The following is a 12,559-nucleotide window of genomic DNA, read 5'->3' as shown; positions in this document are numbered from 1 at the left end:
AGAAGGAATAATTTATGGCATAAGAGGTTTCAGGAAGCCAGAAAGGGTGTGATATGTAAAGTACAGGTTAAGAGGTTATTTGTGAAGAAAAGAAGGCTCACTCCCTTTAATGAGAGGGAAAGGGGAAAGGTAGAAGTTGCTAAACGTATTGATAAGATTGTTTAAAAATGGAGGGTGAGCCTTGGGTTGGTGTCTATTCTCTTGGTGAAGTATTAGATGAGATCTTTTGCTGAAAGATAATTGGGGTAGAATGGAAGAGCCGAGAAGAAAATATTGATAGTTAGACTATCAAATGTAGAAAAGAGGGAGAGTTAAGTATGAACTTCTAGAAGAGCTAAAACACAAACCTGCTGACAGGCAATGACATCTCAGTGAAGATCCACCTAATGAGAATTTTTCTTACAATTGTTGACCATGTCTCTGTGGCACATAGAAGGAGTGATCTTTACATATTCTTTCATGTGCCCATTCGTCAAATATTCACTGAACATCTGTTGATCTTTTAGGCAATACAATACAGAGGAGGATAAGACTGGCCAGGACCTATACTGACCTTTGGTGGGGTTGGGGATTAGAGTGGGAATAGAATGAAACAATAAAAGTAAACAAATGATGTGATAATTGTAGATTGTGAAAATTCTGAGAAACTAAAATAGAGCGATATTAGAGAACATGAGCAGAGAAAGGGGTGTTTTCTTATAAGGAACTGTAAACAAAAGCTTGATATTTTTCTGAATGATTTTATCATGTAATTCAAAAATACATTCCTACACCACCATGCCAGCTCTCCTGCCTAAGAAAGTGATAGCAGACGACCTAGTAGTAATAAAACACAAAAGGGTATTTTTCAGGAGGAATGAATCAGATCTTCACATTTCAAGTAGTAGTACATCCAAAATCAAGATTAGTCAAGATGTTTAAGATTTTCCCTTACTTGTCATGAAAACACTTTTTTCCTGCTTCTGACTCAATCCAATTATCTCATCAAAAATCAAATATATTATATTAAAGACATGCCTTTAAATGTTAATGGAATTAAGGCAAAAATGTTAAGTTGAACTCAACTGCTGCCTAAAAAATGAAAATTTGTATTTTATGAGATAAATGTATATAGTGCTATAATGAAGAAATGAAGGTGATTCCTATCTCTAAGCAAAAATTGAGCAGCTTTTAACTCCAACTTACACTCATTGCTATTACTTATATAACATGGTTGTAGTATGATTGGTAAGTAGACAGCTAATGTTATTCCTGGAGATCTAGGTAGAAACAGAAAATAATAGGGTCTATCAGGATAGAGAAGAAGAGGAGGTCTATGAATTACAGAATTTAAAACAAAGCTCAAAAAGAGTCAAGAAGTAACTACTGAAACAGAAGAAAAAGAGGAAGAGCCTGGCACTGATGGTCAAAGTCTAAAATTTACATTAGGCCAAGAGAACAACTTGTCCCCTTTTCCCCCTCCTTTAAATCAATGCTGTATGAGCAAAAGATTTTGGAGCTTCCAAGGAAGCCAAGCACATAATGTAGAATGTGCTAAGCTAATAGAAACTGCCTGTGGATCCAAGAAGGTATTTTACATGGTCCTTAGCGCTGAGCATTGAGAAGGTAACAGCCAGAACTGCTACAAGGCACACACAACGGGATGATGTTTTCAGCTGAAAAATAAAAAGTTGTAAATATCCACACATTCTAACATTCTATAAATAGGGTGATCACACATCTCTCTTTGCTCCATAAAATTCTGCGTGATATCTTTTTATCCAGGCTTGTGGAAGATTGCATTAACATCCTCAATTCTTCATCCTTTTTACCCACATCCTTTGCTTTACAATTTTGCTATGATCTCTACTCTAGGTGGGGCATGCTTTCCCATTCCCTAACTCAACAGTCAGCTGTGGACTTGCTTTGAACAAGATGTGATCCAAACAGAAGCTTGAAATGAGCTGGAAGTTCTAATACAAGAAAATTAGGGTTTTTTCAATACCTGCTTGTTGATAGGAAAGCTGTAATTTCTACCTGAGATTTAACCCACGGTTGGCAAAGAAATGTTTGACAGCACATGGAGGAGAACATAAGGAGAAATAAGGAGAACACTTATTTCAGTAAAATAAGTGTTTCATGCAATTAAAACCCTAAATCAGGGAAATATTGCTTCCTTGGTCACCATCAATAAAAAAAAAACTATCTAAAAGAGTGGAATAAGGGCAGCAGAGGAAATGTAGGAGATGTGTCTTGTAAATTAGAAATATCTCCTGTTAAAACTATTCTGTAAGAGGACTGGAAATACATTTCAAATTCACTGTTTTATCCCCAGTGCTTGGTACAGGCCCTGTATATAGGGATTTGCTCAATAACCACATGACGAACAAATAAATGCATTATTGGAAATCATCTTGAAAACAATGTATATTCATTTATGTATTTATTCAATAAATTATTGTTGAGAAACTACTATGTATCATGCCCTATAGCAGGTGCTACGCAAACAGCAGTGAGAAGAATAAACAGATGAATCATAACGCTCATATAGCTGATAGTCTGGTTGCAAAAAATGGAATAAACAAAATACAAAATAGTGAGATGATGCTGAGTGCTATGGAGAAAGGATACACCAAAGAAAAACGATGGATGGAAGTTCTAAAGGAGTAGTTAGGAAAGCTCTCACTAGAAAAAAAAAGGGCATTTGAATACATTTTTGAATGAGGTTAAGGTATGAGCCATGAAGATACTGAGAAACAGTGTTCTAGGAAGAAGAAAGGACAGGTGCAAAGGCCCTGAAACAGGACTGTGCCTGATGTGCTTCAGACATAGCAAGGTGGCTAGTGTGGCTGGAGCAGAATAAAGGAGAGAGAGATTACCAAATGAAGAGCTCACATACGTCAAGGGGGCCAGGTCTTGTTGAGCCTTGTAAAGCATAGTTAGAACCTTGGCTTTTATGCTGAGCAAGGTGGAAACACATTGATTTGGTGCAGAATAGTGGGAGGATGTGACATGTTTTAAATGAATCCTTTCTGGCTATTGTGTTGAGAATATACTAGTTGGGGGAAAAGACAGAAGTAGGGGAGAAGACTACTACATATTTCCAAATCAGATAATAGTGGCCAAAAAAGGGAACATTCTGCTAAATAAGCTACATGGAGAACTTGTAGAGAACATGCATGTGTGTTTATCACTAATGATGTTGAAGTTGACAATTTTAGAGTAGATACATTTGAATAATTGTATTTTAATACTATTTCATAAAATTGAGAATAACCATGCTCTTCCCCATATGAAATATTCTCTCCTCTGATAGAACATTTAGATATCTAAATATTCTAAATGTATACATGTGGTTTGAGTTACCTATATGTAAAATTTAGAAATTTATGACTCATTTCTTTATTATCTTGTAAAATAACTCTGAGAAATATAAAATTTAAGCCCTTAGTTGTCATACAATGTGGATGAGTTACAAGATCTTAATCTGAAACTATACTCAGGGCAGTCATCAAAAACCACTTCTTGCTACCCTAAGGCCATGGGGAAGAAGCATGAGAGATAAGCATCCAAAACAGAAGAGGAATCCTGAGTCTTAAAATTAAGTCTGTTCTGGGGAGCGGGGTGTAGCTCAGTGATAGAGTGCATGCTTAGCATGCACAAGGTCCTGGGTTCAACCCCCTGTACCTCCATTAAAAACAAATAAATAAAAATTAAAAAGAGATTAAGTCTATCCATTTTGATTTTGAACTGGCCTCAATGATTTTCCTTTCCTGCCCCCCCGCCCCAAATGGAGAAACATCAAATAGCAGTGACAGTTGGGAAAAAAATCACGTTGTTATATACATCTGCTATAATAATTTATGCATAGCCCAAGAGAAAGCATTGCATACTGGGAACAGTAAAGTGGAGAGTTTGAACACTACAGGCCTACTTTCCAATCCTAGCATCATCACTTACTGCAGAGGTTTGAACCAAACATTTGATTCAGTCTTGGAGTTTCAAGTTTTTTTTTTCTCTCTAATATGGTAGTAATAATATCTTTCTCAGGCCGTAATTGTATGAGGAGTAAATAAAAAATAAATAATGCCTATTAGAGGGATTACAGCTCCTAGAATATGGCATTTGTCTATTCATACTACCTTGCTTTCTGTAAAACAATAAAACACTGAAAAAATAATAATCTTAAATGGGCAGAACAACTGAAGCAAAAAGGAGCATTGTTCTACTTCCCCAACCAAATAAGACAGGAACTGAAAGAAGCTACTGCAGAAATAGCAATAAGAAATTTGGACTTGAGGCTCTTTTCAGCTGTAAAGAGATTCTAGTTAACCTAATTAAGATAAAGAGACCTTAATTGGCCTAAGGGAAACTCCCTGTGATAAAACTGTGAGAACACATAGATTTGTGCTGAACACCTCTCAGAGGATGGAACCTGAGGGCATATTCAGGCAATTGACAGTATTATAATTGATTCTGATAGAAACGTTAATATAACTACAGCAGAGGAAAAAATTGGACCATTAGCATGCATGTCATTATTGTTATTACATACTTGCATATTCTCTCTTTTTGAAATGACAGGAGTTTTTAACTAGTACATATGTCAATTTTTTGTATTAGCCATTTATTAATTCTTATGTTTAAGTATTATTTATAATTTATAAATGTTTCTAGAGCAGCAGTATCCTGGCATTGATTTGAATTTTCTCATGAAATGATTGTCATTTGCATTCAATTCCCCAAGAGCCCCAGCTGTACTGTCTCAGGGAATATTCTTGTAATATAATCTCCTGGAGGTTACACTGCAAAAGTGGTGTGTGGAGGAGTTTTTCTGCGCTCTACTTGAGAATTGTCACGCATCTCCAATGCTATGTAAAATGAAGTGATTGTTACTAATAGGACTCTTCAAGTCCTAATGTGCTTGATATGGCCCCATTCTCAGTTCTTCCTTTGCAATAATAGGGTTAATATTTCGGGGAAAAATTTTTTTAAAGAAAACTGCAGAAGTTGCTGCTACATCAAAAATCAACTTGGTTACTATTAAAATTATATTTAACAGAGTTGCCATATACAAGCTTCTATTTTTCCATTGGCTATATACACAGATGTGGATCTAAAGGAGGAAGTGCGTGACTTTCATCTTCTCTTGATAATTTTATGTTGATTACAAATTATATAGATGGAAGGAATGTGAAATAAAGTGTAATGAAGGCCAAGAAAAGAAGGGGATAGCATAGTTCAATGGCTGAGAAAACCAATTTCGGAATCAGACATGTGTTCAGAGTTCCTCAGCTCATTAGCCATATGATCTTTGGCAATTTATTTAACTTCTCTAAGTTTGTTTCGTGATCATAAAGTACATTTAATACTCCTATTTCACTGGGTCATTATGAAATTTAAGTAAGAAAATATATAAATGTTCTGGTCACAATGTTTTGAACATAATAAACACTCAAGTATTATATTTGATCAATTATGTTATTACCTTTCTCCATAATAATAATCAGTCAAGTATCATTACTTAGTTGTTATGGTTGTTATTATTGCCATAATTATTAAGAAAAGATAAAACAATTGATCTGTGGTGTTTAATACTCATTCTTGGCTAATTTTAAGTCAGTTTCCCTCTGGCCCATTCCTTCCCTAAGAATAAGGAGTGTGGTTATAGACTGGGAAAATTTGAGGAAAAAATTTCCCCACTGTGCTAAAAGATAAGAGCTTTAGGCTGAGCTGAGCAGAATAAAGGAGTTGCCAACTCCCTCTTGGAACAGTATCCTCTCCCAAGGATGGATAAGTGAGTGATCCTGACATCGGCTAAGCCTTATGGAGAAAACCCACCTACAGATCTCTAATTGTAGGTAACGGTCTACAGTTCACTTATTCCTGCTTCTTTTTTTGGAGAAAGGGGGTGGTGTGGGCATTGGGTAAGCGTCTTTTCTCGACACAGAGTGTTAAGTGTGGACTTGGTCAGAATATAAGAGATTAAGCTTTCTTTTGTCTAAGGTCCTAAGTTTCCATACCCATACACCTGATGAGTGAAAATGTTTCTAGGGGTCAAAACCTTTTATGGGAAGAACAGTGCTCTTTGGTCGAGCTCATTAGCCTCCATTTCTAAGCTTGGCAGCAGCTCACCTGAACAAGTATAGAATGTTCCTTTTGGGTAGAATCCTGGGGGTATCATTAGAATCTTGACATAATTGAGGTTTTCTTAGAGATCCGCAAGCGGACTCAGAGACTCACTTTTCCGGTTGACACTGAGAGAGTATGGTGGAGCAACACATGAGGACGGGAGCAAGGGATGGAAGCGAGAAGTAGTGGGACTCCAGGGGAGCCCTGGGACTCTGGGGGAACCCTGAGGAACCACCAGGGTCCCGATGACCACCCCTTTTCCTCCATGTTCTGTTGTGATTTTCCTGATCAGCCACCTAGGCCACCATCGCTGGCACCACCGCGGTGGCGTCCCTTGATTCAGGGCACGCAAGAAGCAGGGACCCGCGCCGAGGCCAGAGCTGGGGTAAAGAGGCCAGAGGTTGCCATGGCAGACAAGCGGCGCCGTGTGAAAGTCTATATGATGAGTGATGACCAACTATGGGACGAGCTAGGCACGGGGTACCTCTTACCCACTTACGAGGAGCGGCTTCGGGGCCTGTCTCTGCTAGTTCAATCGGAGTCCGATGGTTCACTGATCTTGGAGTCAAAGATAAATCTGAACACGCCCTATCAGAGAAAACGAGAGAACCTAATTATTTGGTATGAAGCTGAGAACCGTGGTATGGCAATAATTTTCCAGGACCCAGCAAGTTGTTATGAGATCTGGAAAGACATTTGCAAGGTTCAAGGTAAAGACCCATCTGTCGAAATCACAGAAGACCTCTTGGATGAATCCGAAGAAGAACAATGTGATGACTTGCCGGAAACCTCTGAACAGCTTGGCCTACCAAACTGTGAACTCAGTAAACTTGAACAGATTGCTGCCTTAGTTACTGCGGGTCTCACCTCACCTTTGCGTAAGGAAAGGCTGGCTCTGGTCTTGGAAAACGAGAACTATATTAAAAAGCTACTGCAGTTGTTTCACACCTGTGAGAACCTAGAGGATACTCAAGGCTTACACTATTTGCATGACATTATTAAAGGAATCTTATGTCTCAACAAGAAATCTCTGTTTGAGATCCTGTTTTCTGATGAGTATATCATGGATGTGGTGGGATGCCTTGAACATGAACCTACTTTGGCTCAGCCAAGAAGGCATAGGGAATTCTTAACCCAAAATGCCAAGTTCAAGGAAGTTATACCAATAACAAACTGTGAACTTCGGCAAAAAATACATCAGACATACAGGGTACAGTACATTCATGACATCCTTGTGTCTAAACCATCCGTGTTTAAAGAGAATCTTTTTTCTACTATTACAACTTTTATTTTTTTAAACAAGGTTGAGATAGTCAGCATGCTGCAGGAAGATGACAAGTTTTTGGCTGAAGGTTTTGCACAGTTAAGGGATAAGACCACAGATATTGATAAACGGCGTGAACTGGTGTTTTTTTTCAAGGAATTCTGTGCATTTTCTCAGACGTTACAGCCTCAGAGCAAGGATACCTTATTCAAAACATTGACACAACTGGGAATTCTTCCTGCTCTTAAAATTGTAATGGCCACGGATGATTTGCAGATAAAATCAGCTGCTACTGATATATTTGCTTATCTAGTAGAGTATAGTCCATCCATAATCCGAGGATTTATAATGGAAGAAGCCCAGCAGAGTGAAGATGGCAACCTTTTCATTAATTTAGTAATTGAACAAATGATCTGTGATACTGATCCTGAGCTCGGAGGTGCTATTCATTTAATGGAACTTCTCCGAGAGCTACTTGATCCATACAACATGCTGGCAACACCTACTAAATGTGAAAGAAGTGAATTTCTAAATTTCTTTTATAAACGTTGTATGCATAACTTAATTGTACCGCTTTTGTCAACCACTTCAGAAGATGTATGTGAAGAAGATAACATAGTTGGAGCTGACCAAAACAACAAAAATCACCTCAATAATTACCAAACAGCACAGCTGCTTGCCTTAATTTTAGAGCTGCTCACATTTTGTGTGCAGCATCACACATATTACATAAAATACTATATTTTTAGGAAAGACTTGCTAAGAAGAGTCTTGATCCTGATGAATTCAAAGCACGCTTTCCTTATCTTGTGTGCTCTTCGCTTTATGAGAAGGATGATTGGCCTTAAAGATGAACTTTACAATCATTACATCATCAAGGGAAATCTTTTTGAGCCGGTTGTAAATGCTCTTCTAGATAATGGAACTCGGTACAATATGTTGAATTCAGCTGTTATTGAGCTGTTTGAATACATAAGAGTGGAAAATATCAAGTCTCTTGTTGCACATGTAGTTGAAAACTTTTATAAAACACTTGAGTCAATTGAGTATGTTCAGACATTCAAAGGATTGAAGATTCAATATGAACAAGAGAAAGACCAGCAGATTCAAATACAGAAAACCTTGCATTCTATACTGTATAGTAAAGTGTTTTGCAGAGATTCCAGTGTCTTGGAGGAGAAGGAAGAAATGAATTTTAAAGAAAATATAGAGGAAGGAGAAGCAGATATGCCACCATTGGAAGGTGAATTTCAAGATTGTTGTGATAAATTTACGGAGGCTAAAAAAACAAAAGAAAATGAAGACAAGGTAGATCTTCCCAAAAGAATATCTTTTGGTGACTTGAAATTTACTTCATCCCATTCTGCTGATACTGCTTCCAGCAGAGCAAGTAACCCAAGCACGATTAGCTTAGTGGATTATTCAGACGATGAAGAGGAAGATAAAGAAGATGAAACATCCCTCAGAAAAAGACCACGTCTTTAGTAAAATCTTTATGGGAAACCCTCAACATTACTGAACTTTACATTACTAAAATTCTGTAAACATCAAAACATTACTAAAATTCTGTAACATTAGCTGAAAAATCTGAATCCAAAAGCTTTCTCATGTGAGCTTATAAGTATTCAATACATAGCAAAGATGCTCAGTGTTACCATCTAGGAGAATTTAGTTCTATAAAAATCAAACTTGCCAAAATCTTAAAAAAACCAAAAAAATGAACTAAAACCTGACTGATAACTTCTTAGCAGGAAAATTCTTAGTTTAGGGGGAGGAAACAGTTTGATAATCTAGTATTAATGTAATTTTGTTCCAAGTGTATGTATTAGAAACAACTGTTAACAGTGCAGCTGCAAAGCTTGTATTACCTGCCCAGTGGTCTGGCTATGGTTTTCTTTTTTCTGTTGTCTTCTTTGGAATAAAAATTTATGTTTATGTTTATGTGGAAGATAGTCAACTGCAACAAAAGATAAAGATATTCACATTTCTGAAGATTTAACAGAAATTCAGCCTTATGAGTAATTGGAGGAAGTAACTTTTGGTGTGTGTTTTCATGAATAAAAAAGGAAGCTGGATTCAAAATTTGCAGTTGTTAATGTGATTTTGTTGTTGTTGTTTAGATGAGAGATGCAAAGAATCAATCCAGTATTATTCTATAAGAGCATTCTCTAAGACCTTGGGAGTGGGTAGAACAGAATGCTTTCAACTGCCTAGATTGTGAAAGATATTTGGAATTCATTTCCTGATTCATTAATAAACTTATGTTTGTCTTCAGAGCAGCAAGTAGGTTTCAAAGTGTAATCTACAAAGACTATCATACAAAAAATAGTGCTGAATGAGGTGACACTCAATAGCTAGAAACCATTTTGGATAATTTTTAAAGAAAAAGTTATGTAAAAAGTTATGTTATTCCACATAAAGTACATGAAATTTTTTCCTATAAATATGGGTGTGATTTGAAAGGTACTTTATTAAAGAGTGAATACAAGTGAATTTCTAACAGTAAGTTGTAGCAAAGAATTAAGAGGTTTTATTTTTAGAGGAGCAGGTTAGCTAGGTCCATTTTTCCTGGAATTGCTTAAATTGAAGCAGTTTCTCCTGTTTGAAGCTTTTTGGGTTAATTTTAATTCTGACCATTGTTTGAACAAGATAGGCTGTCTGAATAGTTTTCCAGAACAGAATTTATTTTGTATTAAAAATACCGGTGTCCTTGTTTTGAACCATTTGGTGATATTTATGGTGAACTATACCATTCAGAAATTATAAAGTGACCCTGTAATTCCAAAAAGAAAAGAGACCATTTTAAATGTACTATTGTGCTCATAGGAGATACATTTTAGGCAAAACTAAGAGATTGTCGTGTAAGACTGCAAAAGTATATTCCTAAAAGAACAAATAGTCATTTCATCATCAAATATGAAGTTGGCTAAAGTGTGGAGATGACCTCAGGAGGTATAATCATACATTACTGAGGATGTGATACAGCAGGGAAAGTGCTTTTTCACATCTCTCAAGCCAGGCTAGTTAAATTAAATGTTGTAGTGGGATGATTCACATTGTGAGAGCATGTCAAAAAAGACAGTTTGTTTGAAAAGTGTATCATGTTTTCCTTCCGATTAGACTGTCATGGGGCTTGTTGTCCATAGTACACACATTTACATGCATCTGGAGAGTTTTCTTTTGAAAAAGTATACTTAACTCTTTGTTTTGGTAGGAGTAGTTCCAGTTCCTTAACAGAACAGCTATAAACAACCAGATAGATAATAACAAGTTTTGATGCTCTCTCTTCTTGTTCTTATGCCTTCAGCTAGTTTTCATCAACCATAAAAATGGACACTGTAGGAGAAAAAAATGAATATTTGCATTTCTTGCTGAATTGTCCCCATTGAGTGCATAAGGGAACACGAGGGAGGGCATAACTATAATGGGAAGTTAATTTAAAATAAATAAAATCAATTTTAAAAGAAGAAAAGAAGAAAAGAAAAAAGGGCAGGCATTCTCTTGAGCTGTGTAACCTCTGTGAGCCCTTTTCTAGTCTCAGCAACTTAATGTTAGGGAAACAACGTGACAAGCAAAATAGTGCAAAGGCAAATTGCCCATCCGATGGCATAACCTACTATTAAGGGAACATTTAAGAGAACAACAAAACACAGACGAGCAATCGTTACTATCTGCACACGGAGTAAAAAATTGACCAAAATGTTCAGTCTCTCTAGAGACTGTGTGTGAGAAGATACCATGTCAAAAATGTTTCCTTTCCTCTTTTAAGTTTTTGTAAGTAATTTTAAAAAGACTCGTAAGTGGATAATTTATGAAAAGAAGAAACAGTTTGGAATAGTCCTGTATTTACAACAAAATTCAGGTTAGCATATTTGGAGAGGTGCCCTGGGTTTGTCAAGGTCTTGACTTTAAATATGTGACTTCCAGTCATCTTTATGGCTTAGTGACTTTCTAAACACAACAACAAGGAAAGGGTGATGGCGCAGATAAAGCAAAAGCTTTCTATTCAGACAGCCCTTGGTGACAATGCAGGCTCTGATGCTTACCAGTTTCACAGCCTTAGTTTATTTTCTTCTCTAGCTGCTATCTCTCCATCTTGCCTTAAAAATTAGAAACTATACGTAAATAACCCAGAACATATTTAGTACTCAACAAATAGCTTTTAAAGCTCATTATCAGCAGCAGCAGCAGCATAATCATTTCCAAGAAGTTGGAGGATAAAGCCAAGTATAAGCACTTATATCACAGGTTATGTTCGTAAATCAATAATCCTATATTCTGAATCAAATTGATAGCAACATGATACATTAAAAACTAATGAGTTCAGTCCTGGTTGGCAGACAAATCTATGTGTATGCATTGTGCTCTGCAGAGACACAACTGGAATAAAAAGAGTAAAAGTAGAGAGAAAAATAAACCTTCATAGCAATGAAGACACTTGGGTGGAGTGGTGTCTGGGGTGTTCACCAAGGAATGAGAGATGTCAGAAGTGAAAAGTGAAATTGAAATTTGAAAAGTAGGAGGGAAGGTGGGAAGGGTATCGTAGTTTTGTAAAAGTGGCAAGAGTCACTAAGTCCTACTCCTCCATCCCATCCCAGCAAGCAGGGTAATCAACTCGAATGTATCCCGAGATAACAGACTGGATGTTCTTTCCCCAGAGCAACTGAGATAACAGGCAAAGCTGAGGGTCCTGACATGGATGTTGTTGCCCCAGAATTAAGCCATTCTCTTTGAGGTGTTGGAGGATCCAAGATGCTGAAAGCTTGCCACCCTAAGGTGCAAGTCAGTGCTTTCAGGAGAGAGACATGTTAATGCCTGGCTCCCACCCAAGAAGTACAATCTCAAGATCACAAATGTTACCCATGGAAAGAAAGTCTTTACAACTGGCAGGTCCATCAGGTGGTCACAACATCAGCCAGGGAACACTGGTTGAGAATGCTAGCAGGTGAGCCTTAAAGTTCCAGATTCAGTTAAAATAACTGAGCCTCGTCCTTGTTTTGGAAGGTCTACTACGTGCAGTCAATCCAATTGTCTTGTTTGTCCATGTCACCAGCATGGTGCTGTGACCTTAGTTCACCCCATGGAATGACTGAGATTGAGAGTGAGGATGACATTCAAAGAGGGGTGTGTGTGTGTGTGTGTGTGTGTGTTAGTTATCATCCCCTGTTTCTCCTGATAGATCTC

At 37.2% G+C, this 12,559-nt stretch overlaps 1 non-coding gene across 1 annotated transcript; it reads left to right on the top strand.

Moving 5' to 3' along the window:
- The first annotated feature begins 6,517 nt into the window (after positions 1-6,517).
- Positions 6,518-8,860, top strand: PPP4R3C. The gene is made up of 2 exons (XR_001366941.2): positions 6,518-8,016; positions 8,182-8,860. It is a non-coding gene; the product is annotated as a protein phosphatase 4 regulatory subunit 3C (transcript).
- The last annotated feature ends 3,699 nt before the right edge of the window (positions 8,861-12,559 follow it).

Source organism: Camelus ferus, chromosome X (assembly GCF_009834535.1).
Source record: "Camelus ferus isolate YT-003-E chromosome X, BCGSAC_Cfer_1.0, whole genome shotgun sequence".
NCBI classification, from domain to species: Eukaryota; Metazoa; Chordata; class Mammalia; order Artiodactyla; family Camelidae; genus Camelus; species Camelus ferus.
This window is presented reverse-complemented; position numbering and strand designations above follow the sequence as displayed.